The sequence below is a fragment of the Silene latifolia genome, chromosome 2 (assembly GCF_048544455.1).
Source record: "Silene latifolia isolate original U9 population chromosome 2, ASM4854445v1, whole genome shotgun sequence".
Lineage (NCBI taxonomy): Eukaryota > Viridiplantae > Streptophyta > Magnoliopsida > Caryophyllales > Caryophyllaceae > Silene > Silene latifolia.
The window spans coordinates 75,085,463-75,099,230 of record NC_133527.1 but is presented as its reverse complement, the minus strand read 5'-3'; the positions used below and the strand labels follow the sequence as shown (position 1 = coordinate 75,099,230).

At 35.7% G+C, this 13,768-nt stretch overlaps 1 non-coding gene across 1 annotated transcript; it reads left to right on the top strand.

The window, feature by feature from the left end:
* Positions 1–12,981: 12,981 nt before the first annotated feature.
* Positions 12,982–13,088, top strand: LOC141645512 (small nucleolar RNA R71). The gene has a single exon (XR_012544993.1). It is a non-coding gene; the product is annotated as a small nucleolar RNA R71 (small nucleolar RNA).
* The last annotated feature ends 680 nt before the right edge of the window (positions 13,089–13,768 follow it).

Genomic DNA, 13,768 nt, shown 5'->3' with positions numbered 1-13,768 from the left:
ATATGTATTGTGTTTTTTATCTTGAGTGGAAAACACAATCATGATATCTAAGTACTAGCCTTGCAAGCCTAAGTTTTTGAGAAGAGCAAAAACAAAAGGCATTGGGCATACTACCCAATGCTCTCTATTTCGGCCTCCCACAAGAAAGAGAGGAGAGCTCTTCTCTTTAACATCATTATTCATTCTTCCCATCTTTTTCTAGTGTAAGAAGATCCTCCAAAAACTCTCTACAATTTATGATAATTCTAGAGAAATAAAATCTCACAAAAACATCACCTCTTGACCGAAATTTTCAAGAGCCAAAATACAATTTATTTTGTGTCATTTTTATGGTAAAACTAATATTATTACTAGATCTAAATAGTATTGGTTTATTAAGATGTATTCCTTGGGTATATGCTTTTGGGAGGGATTCTACCTTTGAGTCCTTGTTCTTCCATTTCGAGACCTCAAGAACAAGTGAGTAGGTGAACTCACTTGTGCCCATAAATCCGATTTTTATGGTGAGAAAATTATTTTTTTTTTCCTTATATTGTTCATTAGTTTGCATGCATAAGACCTTTATTAATTTTATGACAAATTAATTTAAAAACATATATGAGTATGTTGAGTATATAGATCTACTTTTCCTTCAATCGGTATCAAGAGCCACGGTTGTTTGCATGCAAATCGGTTAAAAGTTTTTCCGAGTTATAAGAATAACATATAAAACTTTTAAAATTTGTGTTATTATGATATATCACGAAATTAATCCATGCATGTTAATATTTCTGGTCCTAAAATGTTTTAGGATATTTTGGTTAATTTTACGGATTTTTATTGTTCATATTTTACAATAATGGCATTTAAATATGATTTTATGAGTAAAAATGTCATTTTTGGTCTAAAATTAGCTATACTTCGAATTTTCCATTGATTTTTGGATATGTTGTCACATATATTATTTTGAGATAACCTGTAAATTTTCATAATTTTTGGACTTGTTATGCTCGAAAAATGGATTTTTCATTATTAAATTCGGATTTAGGTGAAAAATAGGTTAATATGAGTTAAATTTCGAATCTGGTCATAGAAAATTAATATGTTGTCACATGCAATTTTAAAAGATGTGTGTAAAATAATTGGCTATAAAGAAGTCTTTTTGCATGATTTATGGATTTTTGAAGAAAAATAGCATAAATAGTGACATTATTAGTGAAAAATTAATAAAACATAATCTATGACTTAGGAAAAACGTCTAATGTTGCTTTTTATTATCTTTTTCAGATCTAAAATTGAAAAGTTAATGAATATAATTTTTCCATGTTTTTATGATTATTTTATTAAAAATCGATAAACCGCAACATTGTTTTTCCGGAAAATTTTCGAAATTTTTAACCTAAGATTTTGAACATTATGAGTGTCATGGTAATTTTCCAGAATGTTCATGAGTTTAAATTTCAAATTTCGAACTTATTTGAAATTTTGTGATTTATTTGAAGTTTATAGCTTATTTTTGTAATTTTTGGTCCATTTATGAACAATTTTATAAAATATGGGTTAATTATGGTCAAATTATTAGTGAAGACTAAATTTTGAGTCCTAAGAGTTTAGGGTAATTAACTTATGCATAAATATGAGTTTATGTATTTTTGTGATTATAAAAATGTAAAAATCACGCAAATCCGTAAAAACCGAGTAATATACGATATTGGCTAATTAACGGCGATTTAGCATAAAATTGAGCATGTTCATACATATTATAATGCTGCATTTTTCTTTATGATTGTCATAATTTTAATTTATGTAATTTTGAATTATGTAATTTTTACTTAGTATGGCCTTAGATTTTAATTGATATTGCCCGAAATGTATGGGAATATCGATTCGGTTGTAATTTTATTGTGATCTCGTATCACCGTTTTGTAATTTAATAGATTTATTTTATTTTAGTTACAAATGAATAATAGGAAATTATGTAATTTATTATGTAATTTTATTCATTCCGGAGTTCCCAAAGACGGATTTCTTCAAGAATGACGATACATAAAGACAGTGTTACCTCGAGATGCGTGCCACAACCGAAGTTCAAGGGACCAATGGAGTTGGTTTCTGAATATGTAATAGTTAAATAGTTTTTCTATTTTAGGAAAGGCCATACTAGGATTTATTTATTTTTATGCTTGCATTTTATTTTATGTCGCATGCATCGCTAAATCGCCATAACTAAAACATGCATCCTATTTTATCGAGTTCATCGACCGTGTCAATTAAAATTATCGTAGTTCACCGCTTTAGTTCACTTAAAACGTGATAGATAATAAATTGACATGACCTCTCGCTAAAACAATCAATTGAGACATAGCCTTACCAAATAGTAGAAACCATGAAAACCTATTTCGCGAGGGAGTGCGCTCGGCCCCACCGGGGTACAAACCTTGTTACGTAGGGGAAGTGGGTGATAAATGTCTATCCACCGAATTCATGTTGATAAGGGATGTATCGGCCACACCGTGCCCAAGTTAATGTGGGTTTGGATCATGGACACATTTATTCGAAATTTGGATTGAACTCAACAAAAGTGTTTGATAAGGGATGTATCGGCCCCACCGTGCCCTTGTCGAATGTGTTTTGGGCTAAAGATAAATGTTAATGTAATATTATCGACCAAGAGTTCTAAAAGTAGAATCGATTAAACGTTAATCCACCGAGTTATATTGATAAAGGATGTATCGGCCCCACCGTGCCTAAGTCAATATGAATTTGGGTCTTGGAATCATTTATCATAGTTGGGTAGAGGTCACTATGTAAATGCTATACTTGTTTTTCAAGTATTAATAAAACGATAAATGTTAAGTTTTCCACTATTCCGTTTTTTATATTGTTCTATTTCTTTACCACAATTCATATACGATATGATTTCGATTTTGATAACGAATCTCCATTAAAACATCGTAACTAAAGTCAAAATTTGAATTTGCTTCTAAAACCTCAAACGAACCATTGCTAAGGATCTCTTGTAAAGAGTATAGATTAAAGTTATTCATTATCAAACAGGTTTTTGATTCTTGACTAACACTTCTACTTACAATGGACTATGTTTCATATGCTTAATTGAATTAAGTACCTTGAAGCGATAAATTGTTTTGGTAATTAGTTTTGTCAGAATTCGTAATTGACTAAAATAGCGCAACCACTTCAATGAAAGTTTTAAGACTAAAACGAACAAATGAAGAGTGATCTTCGTGAATTCAATTTTGCTTCTCAAAGCAAAGACTCATTGAAATGAGGGGGAGCATTCTCTTAAACCGTGAAGATGAGGACGAGGTTCAAGAAGTAAAGATAATAATGGAATTGATACAAGGTAATGTTAAAAGTAAAGTCATTAAGAAATGACGATACTAAATCTATCAATCCCGACCAATAAAGTTTCCATTGTCTTAAATGTTAGACACGAGAAAGGAAACTACCCCAAATTATTGAAGAATCAACAAGTTAGTTGTGGGACATCTAATGGGACCTTCTTCGTTAAATGTTTATTTGATTAAACATAAATTTTGCTAGTATTACTTCGTCAATATTAGAAACCGGTGGTGGTTTTCATCAATTTGTTTGATACATAGGATGATTAGAATATGACGACTAGCAACAATGAAGTCAAGAGATAGAGTCATTGTGTACTAAATCTAGTTTTCGGGTTTGGAGTTGTACTTAATTGTGACTATTAAGTACATAAACTCTAAATAAGAATACAATTTGTTAAAGATACAAAAGAGGTTTCACTTTTGTGACCCTATACACCATGATTTGATGTATGGCTAGCCCATCATCAAGGTGATTATATTCTAAACCAAACTAGAATAATATATCATGAAGATGATGCAAGACTCAAATTGGTAACCCAAGATTAAACCTTAAAATTTTGGAATGATGAACGCAAAGAGTTAACGAGAACTCTTGAAACCATTAGATTGTTAATGGTATATGCGTATCTAGTATTCAAAGCAAGAAGTCTCGTGCCTTTTGGTTGAAAAGGAGATCGAGGTTATAAATCATTGATCCATAATTGGTTGATCATTCTCTTTTACCAACGATTTAAGTTGACGCTAATGTGTTCACTTAATAAGGTAAATAGAAAAAATCTTTGAAGAAGTTTCAAAGAGTTCAAGGAATCACGATTTAGTCGTGATGGGATTATCAAAGTGAAGACTTTGATATAAGCCAAATGAATTGTGATATAGTATCACAAATTAATCTCTCTTAACACGCATTATGGGATAATGTATGATTGTATAAGAATTCAAACGCTATTCGATAAGGTTTGGACTTCGATCAAGTTATTTTGAGTTACTTGATCCTTTTGGGGATTTTATCATTTTGTCTAAATTATTTTTCCACTAAATCGAATCATATGAGATATGAAATGGTAAGGGTACCATGTTTGTAAGTTTTCACAAGAAACAAATGCTCATTTTTCCCTCTTCAATTATCACGAGTACGACGGGTTTGCGGCTCGTGAAGCTGTCTTTCTAAAATACAAGTTTATTTTTAGAAGACAGAGTGGGAGAAATTATTCAAGAGCCACAAAGAATGCCACAGAGAATGTTATGTCTCAAGAAACTGGTCTTTCTTGGCTACATGAGACGTTTTTTGTAAGACGTTGTTTCTTCAAAACCTAGGAGGTTAAATTCGTCACTTGTTAAAAATGGTGAATTCATGCTACTTTTAAGAAAGTAAAGGGCTTATAACTTACAAAAGAAATTGTTTGATTCAAGTTGATTACTTCTGGAAAATAATCGACAAAGGACTTACATAAGAGTGTTTAAGTCACAACTCAATACAAGGCTTAGAGCCATGAAAATCCGAAATAAAAGGCTTGATTAGTGACAAAGGGTTTTGCACTAATAAAGAGATATTTCATAGCAAGATTAGTTGCAAAGGGTTTTGCACTAATTGAAATACTTAAGTCTATTTGGATCTTCTTAGGGATTGTGTTTCATTATGAGGTTATGAAATACACAGCAAGTGAATCTAAAACCCACTTCTTCAATAGAAGGAATGTATTCAATACATGTCATAAGTTTTATAGATTCTTGCAATCCTAAGATAATGTGAAACTTAAGAGAGGATCTTAAGTAGGACATCAATGAGTTGGAATCAACATTTTGATCATGTGATAAAACATTTCTCGATAAGTCGAGAAGTTGTGTTTATACATGGAGTTTAGTGGGAGTTACGGAATTTTAATTAGTCCGATATGTGGATGACATATTGATCATTGAGAATGATTTAAGACTTTTGGAGTATTATAATACATCTTGAATATCCGGATTTATGAAGATAAATCCACATGATATTAGCGTCAGTAAGAAGTCTTATGTTGATAAGATTCATGACTAGTTCAATTAAATTGAATATATTTGATTGATTTCATTTGCTTCCATTTGCCGAATCAATTAAAAAGAAATGATGTATAACACTTCATATGCTTTGAGTATGATGAACTGTTTTCAAAATCGAATTTAAGTAATCTTTACCAAGTAAGCTATAAAGATTACCCTTAAGTGCTGCGAAGCATTAAGGCTATGATGCAAAGTGTTTATGATGCAATTTTGTGTAAGGGTGTTACACAAGTGACAATTGACAATTGAGATTGCGCATGGTTTCCGACAAAACCATAATCAAAACACATTAGGATGGTTAAGATACCATTGTGGCAATGTTAATTAAGAAGTAAATTTTCTAGAATCGTTCTAGGCAATAAAGAACAATGAGAGATATTTATAACGGAAATTGAGTACACTTGCAATCATGGGATGTGCAAGAAGGAAGAGTCCCGCACACTGCAAAAACAGTGGGAGCTGTTCTAAGGATAGAAGGCCTATGTCTTGATTGGATCTCGACACGTACTCAGAAATTTTTGTGATGCAAATGTATACATTACAAAGGAAAACGAGTAAGTAGTGAGGTTGAGTAAGGTACAAGAAATTGATAAAACCTACTAACCAAAGCCTTCTCAAAGGCTAAACATGATGAGTCATGTCATTTCAATTGAATTGAAATGAACAACTACGTACAAGATCAAATTAGATTATAGAACATGAAAGTAATCAGGCATTGACTATTCATATGTGATAATCGCATTTATCGTTCGAGTTTTACTTTAAAACTCTTTTATTATACTTTGTTACATCCAAACGGGTTGTAGAGACAATTGAACCCCGTTAAAGTGAACACGGATTAGCATTGTATTCGCCCATGGTCACTTATATGAGGTGACGTCTCAAAGTGACTAGAGTGTGATACGATTGATGGCAAGTTCAAGTGCCATACAGTCATATGAGATGACTAGTCGATCACATAGGCAGATTGTTAGGAACACTTTGTCGGGCCTTATGACCGCTTATAGAGTTATGGCAATTTATATAGCCTGGTCGTGGCAAGAGCTACTATAGTATTCAAATGAGTCGATTCTTTTGACTAAAGACTATTCACCTAAGATGGCTCAGTTTCAGATTAACTTTGATTTGTGTTACTACGACCTTCGTAAATGGGGTCAAATGGGCATATTTTGGGTTATGATGGCTGTGGCTAGTCGAAGGGAATGAGTGCGATAGGAATTGTCCATCCCCTTGTCAGGGTTAAAACAATATCTCAGAGCCACTCGAGGATTAATGAACTGGAAATGCGTGGCCACGCTCGGAAGGTATCCAGAGTGGATAAATCCGGTCAATCAGTTATTCTCCAGATCGAGGAAACCACTCTCGATATGATCACTTCCAAGTACGACCTGAAAGACACCTTGCATTGAGTGGGAGATAGTAATAGGACAAGAGAATTGGTGACGCACACTTGTCGAGGACAAGTGAGAGATTGTTGGGAAATGTGTCCTCAACAATAGTGCGATCACATGATTTAAATATCATTATTAAATGTCATTTTAAGAATACATATGGGATGTAATATTTTACAGTCAACTGGTCCACACATATCGGTAATGGTTGGATAACTAGAGTTTGACATTACTGTCGTGCGGACGGTGGTGATCGATTGATCCCCTTAGGTCATACCTATAGGGAAATACTCTTAATTGATTATTTAATTAATCGTATACCGATACGAGTTAATTAAATTGCTTAAAATTGACGGATGATTTTGTGAGTATAATTTACGTATCTTATTGTAAATATGATTAAATGAGACATGGTCTAAGTAATCGAATTATTTTATTACTTAGATGAAATTATTGTTTAAAGAAACAATTGAAACGGAATGAATAAATTATTATAAATACAGAATGTTGTAGTTTATAATTTGGAAACATTTTTGGTACAAGTAATTACGAATTACTAGTCGATTTTGTAAATGACATATTTTATGAGTATGTTGATTTTTAATATGTTAAAAATACATTACATTGTGACATGTCATGTAACATGTTACATGTGACAAATTTGACAAATTACAAAACAAAATGGATTCTCCATTTTATGCTTAAAAACCGAAAATGAGGAGGTAGTGTAAGATATGTATTGTGTTTTTTATCTTGAGTGGAAAACACAATAATGATATCTAAGTACTAGCCTTGCAAGCCTAAGCTTTTGAGAAGAGCAAAAACAAAAGGCATTGGGCATACTACCCAATGCTCTCTTTTTCGGCCTCCCACAAGAAAGAGAGGAGAGCTCTTCTCTTTAACATCATTATTCATTCTTCCCATCTTTTTCTAGTGTAAGAAGATCCTCCAAAAACTCTCTACAATTTATGATAATTCTAGAGAAATAAAATCTCACAAAAACATCACCTCTTGACCGAAATTTTCAAGAGCCAAAATACAATTTATTTTGTGTCATTTTTATGGTAAAACTAATATTATTACTAGATCTAAATAGTATTGGTTTATTAAGATGTATTCCTTGGGTATATGCTTTTGGGAGGGATTCTACCTTTGAGTCCTTGTTTTTCCATTTGGAGAGCTCAAGAACAAGTGAGTAGGTGAACTCACTTGTGCCCATAAATCCGATTTTTATGGTGAGAAAATTATTTTTTTTTCCTTATATTGTTCATTAGTTTGCATGCATAAGACCTTTATTAATTTTATGACAAATTAATTTAAAAACATATATGAGTATGTTGAGTATATAGATCTAATTTTCCTTCAGCTAGGACTACTCCAACAATGATCAAGAAAATAATTAAAACAAAGAGAGAAATAGACAAACCATGAGAGGGTAGGAGCCTCCAAGGCTTGCTAATCTTCCATCATATCATCACCATCATCACTTTCCTCAATAGAAGTGGTCTCAATGCCACTTCCCTCTTCATTTGCCTCTTCACCTTGCTCATCATCTTGCTCACCATCCTTTTCTCCTTCTTCACTTGCTTCCTCATCAATGTTATCATCAACTTCTTCATTACCAACAACCTCATTGTCACCCGAAACGACCCTAGATGCACCCGGAAATAGGACTTCTCTATCCGCCCAACTAGGCAAAGGACATGATGGATCAAGTAGTCCTTGCCTAGCTAAGTGTAGGAGGGGTGGATATTGAGCCAAGTAAGCATTTTTCCGATCCTCAAAGGCTTGCTTGTGCATTGCTTGCATGAGAAGGGTCAAATAATCATTTCTAGCTTCAACTCCTTCCGGCTTAAATTCTTGATACTCAAAGAGGTAAGGTGGTATGACAATGGAAGAGGAGGGCATTTCAAGTTCACCCTTTTATTGTTGGATAATATACTCGGCCTCTTTAGAAAGGCGAAGTAGATAATTGGTCCGGTGGACGCTTAGACGACAAATCTTTGAAGGCAAGGTGAACGATCTAGCTTCACTAGTGAGCCATCCATACTTGGTATCAAGAGGGTTATGGGCAACCCACTTGTACTTGTGTATCATAGTATGCAAATCAACAAGATGACCACCCTCCTTTGCTTTATACTTGTTATCCTTGTTGAAATTAGGATCAAAGTACTTAGCTAGGATAGTGACTAGGCCGCCATTGACAATAACGGTAGTGCCCTTCTTCCCACAATCAATGTTGAGCCATCTATCTACCAAAAGCCTCAAAGAGTTGAAAGGCTTGGTGTGTACTCTTCCAATGTTCAAAGCCGATTCAAGAAGAATAAAATCAAGTTTGGTGAAATGGTTGGTATCTTTCCTTGCAATAATGGTGTTTCCTATGACCTTGTGCCATACTCTTATGCCCGGATGGTGGACTAAAAGAGCACGACTCGCATGAAAGTCCTCAAATTTCCTCCCGGAAATTGCCTCCCAAAGAGGGTCGGGGTCATACTTTCCATAATTCTTAAAATAGCTCGGTTCATCAGTAAGACCCAAAATTTCACCCAATTCTCTAAAGGAAATGCGTCTACTAACATTAGCTAGACGAAACTCGAGATTCTCCCTACTCTCAACTTTGGTGACTTTCAAAGAACTCAAAAATTCCAAGGTAAGAGAGGGGTATGTCAATTCTTTTGATTCAAACAATTTCTCTAACCCCATGGCTTTGAAAAAGGCTCTAGTTTGCTCAAGGACACCCAACTTTCCCAAGGTGTCTTCACAAATAAATTTGGTGGATTGAAGTGATTTCCTAGCAAACTTGGCAAAAGTATCTCTATGGGTTTTGGAAATAAATGTTACCTCCGGATAATGCAAAAGTTGATCGATTTCCGGAGTAGAAGATGTTGTTGCTCCCATAGAAGGTTGTTGTTGTTGTTGCACTTTCAAGTTTGGCGTTGCTACCACCATAGCCAATGCTTTCTTTGCTTGAAGAGCCTTTTGCCTTTGTGAAAGTGTTTTTGGTGCCTTTGTTGCCTTTGTTGCTCCCTTAGTCCTTGCCATTGATGATTTAACCAAGAAAAGAAAGAAAAATCTTCAATTTGTACTGTACCCAAATCGATTTAAAGGTGAAAGGCTTTGCCTTTATGAATTCAAAAATCGACTCAAAGGTTGAAGATTTTGTGCTTGGTTTTGATTTTTATTGAAAAAGGAGTGATTGATTTGTTGTTAGAAGGATGATTTGATTTGATTTTGGTGAATGTAGTTGAGGGATTTTGTTTTTGTGATGGAGAGGATGAGGGTTTTGATGTTTTGAAGTAGTGTTATGAATGAATGAATGAATGAATGAAGGTGGGAGGGATTTTATAAAGACCGAAAAAATTCGAACTACAGGGGCAATCCGTGCGGTTTCTGCCCAATACGGGCGGATTCTGCACTTTCTGGGTTTTATAAAACTCGCCTAAAGACGGGCGTATTCAAGAGAAGACGCTCGGATTTGCTTGATATGGGACGGGCAGATTCTTCAGAAGACGGACGGATTTCAGTCCAGGAATATTTCTTGTTTTCCTCAGCAGAGAAGACGGGCGTCTTCTTTCCAAGACGGACGGATTTTCAGAGACGGGCGGATTGCTGTTCAGGACGCCCGGATTCTCTTACAGTAAAAAATCTTTCAAAATTTCAGTTTATAGGGACGTGCGTCTTCTACCCAGTACGCTCGGATTGTAGGAAGACGGGCGGATTCTCTTGAATCCGCTCGGATTCTACCCCTTTGTACCCGGATTCAGTTCCACTCGTGTACGATGCATATCCCTTATCAACCTTCTATTCTTCTTTGAATCTTTTGTTCTTCATTGTGGGGGCACTACTAAGGCATGGATAGCCTAGGCAATTGCCATCCCCACACTAAGCTAAAGCACTACACATCAATTGAAATTATTAGTCCCTCCCTCACTTCTCTCTCAAACATGACGATTATCTTGATCAAAGTAAATAAAAATCCAAAGATGACAAAAATGCAATACAAGAATTGAAATGCGAGTTAGGGAGTTAGAAATATTTACAAGTGGTGGTTTAGGGAGGACTCCACCAAACTCTCATTCTTGATGAGATGTCAAGGGGGCATGTTCAAGGAGTTGATGATGTTGCTCAACACCTTGAAAAAGTAATCAAAAGCTTGTTCATTATCATGGTAGAGGTCTTCAATAGACCTTGGCCCTTGTTGTTGGTCTTGATCGATGGCATTACCAATGTAGGGATTAAAAATCCCTTCAAATTCGTCGTCCCAAAGACCACAAACTTCATCAAGTTGATCATTGAAAATCTCTTGATTTGATGGAGACAACTCTCCCAAATTCTTCTCTTGGCAAATGAGGCCATTCTCTTCTTCTTTGATTGATTTTGATGAGCTTTGCAAGCTCTCCTTGTCATAATTCACTTGCTCTTTGAATGGAGCATCTTCAATTTTCTTCTTCCATTGGAGTTCCGATTTCTTCCTTTCATCCTTTCGGCTATAATGATCAATCATGAAACATGGTTCATGCAAACGAGGAGCTCTCATAGTCTTGTCAAGATTAAAGGTTATGCTTTCATCTCCCACTTCTAGAGTGAGCTCACCATGTTTCACATCAATCACCGCACCCGCGGTGTGTAGGAAAGGTCTTCCTAGAATGATTGGATTGTTGGAATCTTCCTCCATATCAACAATGACAAAGTCCACCGGGATGAAAAACATCCCAATTCGCACGGGGACATCTTCCCATATCCCTAATGGTGTCTTCGTCGATCTATCGGCCATTTGGAGTGTGATGTTGGTGCATTTAAGCTCTCCCATCCCCAACCTTTTACTCACTAAGTACGACATGACACTCACACTAGCCCCTAGATCACATAAGGCTTTGTTGATCGTTGTGTCGCCAATGGTACACGGTATTGATAAGCTTCCCGGATCCTTTAGTTTTGGAGGTGAACTCCCTTGAAGTATTGCACTACTCACCTTAGTGAAGGCGATAGTCTCAAGTTTCCGGATTGACTTCTTCTTTGTGAGGATATCTTTCATGTATTTCGCATAGGCCGGCACGTGATTTATTAATTCCGTGAAAGGAATTGCGACTTCCAAATTCTTCACAATTTCCATGAACTTTCCAAGTTGATCATCAAATTTGGGCTTGGCTTGACGACTTGGAAAAGGAAGTCTAATCACAATGGGCTCCTTCTCCTTGACCTTGTCTTCATTTTTCTTTGAACTTTCTTCTTTTGATGATTCTCCATCTTTGGAGTTTTGCACCATTTCTTCCTTATCACTAGCTTCCACAACTTCATCCTCAACTTGCTTCTTAGGTGCTTCATACATTGTACCACTTCTCAAGTGAATGGCACTAACCGTTTCTTGTCTTGGGGGATTACTTTGAGGTGGTAATTGCCCCTTTTGTCTTTGTGAGCTTGAAGATGCTAGTTGAGTCAATTGGGTTTCCAACATCTTGGTGTAAGCTAGGATGTTGTTGATGGTGGTTTCCTTTGCTTGGCTATCTTTTTGCATTTGAGTGAAAAATTCTTGTTGATTCTTTTGCATTTGGAGGACCGCTTTTTGGACATCAAAACCTTGGTCATTCTGGTGATTGTATGGATTTTGATTTTGGTAACCTTGGTTTTGATTGTAAAAGGGTCTTTGATTTTGGTTTCTCATGGGTGGTGGAGTGTATGTTGTTTGAGGGTTTTGAACATTTTGGCTTTTGTATGAGAGATTTGGATAGAATTTGGTGTTTTCATTGTAATAGTTGGAATAAGGGGTACCACTCTTGTATGCTTGGAAAGCATTCACTTGTTCATTTGTTCCCCTACATTCACTTTAGTCATGTCCCAAAGTTCCACAATTCTCACATATCCCACTTGGGATTGATGAGGATGCCGTCATGGCATTAACATGATGCTTTGGTGATTTTGAGACTTCTTCAAGTCTAGCCATAGCTTTTTCAAACTTCAAATTGATTGTGTCAATATGAGCACTAAGTTGAGCACCCAATTGAGTAACGGAGTCCACTTTATGCTTTCCTCCTCTAGTAGCCTTGCGAGGTCTACTATATTGTGAGTTATGGACAACCATTTCCTCAATCTTGTTCCATGTTTGATTGTCATCAACTTCGGTGAACATTACATTTGATCCCATGTTGAGAATGTTCCTTGAATCCTCATATAAACCATTCCAAAATTGTTGTACCAAAAACCATTCGCTAAGTCCATGGTGAGGACATGAGCGAAAAATTCCCTTGAACCGCTCCCAAGCTTCATACAAAGATTCTTCATCCCTTTGCTTAAAACCCGTAATTTGAGCTCTTAGCATGTTAGTCTTTTCCGGTGGATAGAATTTTTTGTAGAAAGCTAGAGCCAACTTCTTCCAAGAATCTATTCCGAGAGTGGCCTTGTCAAGGCCCTTCAACCATTGTTTCGCGGTGCCGATTAGAGAAAAAGGAAATAAGACCCATCTAATTTGGTCTTGAGTCACACCGGTTTGAGAGATTGCATCACAATAGTCGCAAAAGGTTTCCATATGAGAATGAGGGTCTTCACTAGGCATCCCCCCAAATTGGCTCCTTTCGACTAATTGTATAAAGGCGGATTTGGCAATAAAATTCCCGGTTAGATGTTGTGGTGTAGGAGTACCATTGGGTAGGTTCTCCTCGGTGGATACGGAGTGTGACGAGAATTTAGGCATTGTAGGTTGATTTTGTGCGGTATTGTGTAATGGGTTCTCCTCTCTTTCTATTGCGAAAGGGTTGATGAACTCAATAGTTGGTTGAACAACTTCACTAATACCTCTTAAATTCCTCCTAACAAGTCTCCTATTGTTCGTCAAGGTTCTTCCGATTTCATGGTCAAAAGGTAACAAATCACCTTGTGACCTTCTAGACATGCAAAATATCGAACAACTCGAAAACAATTAGAACAAACCTTGAGGAGGTTTACTTCCCCAAGGCGAAGAAAGACACAACTAATAACAATAAAAAGGAAATCTAAATCAAG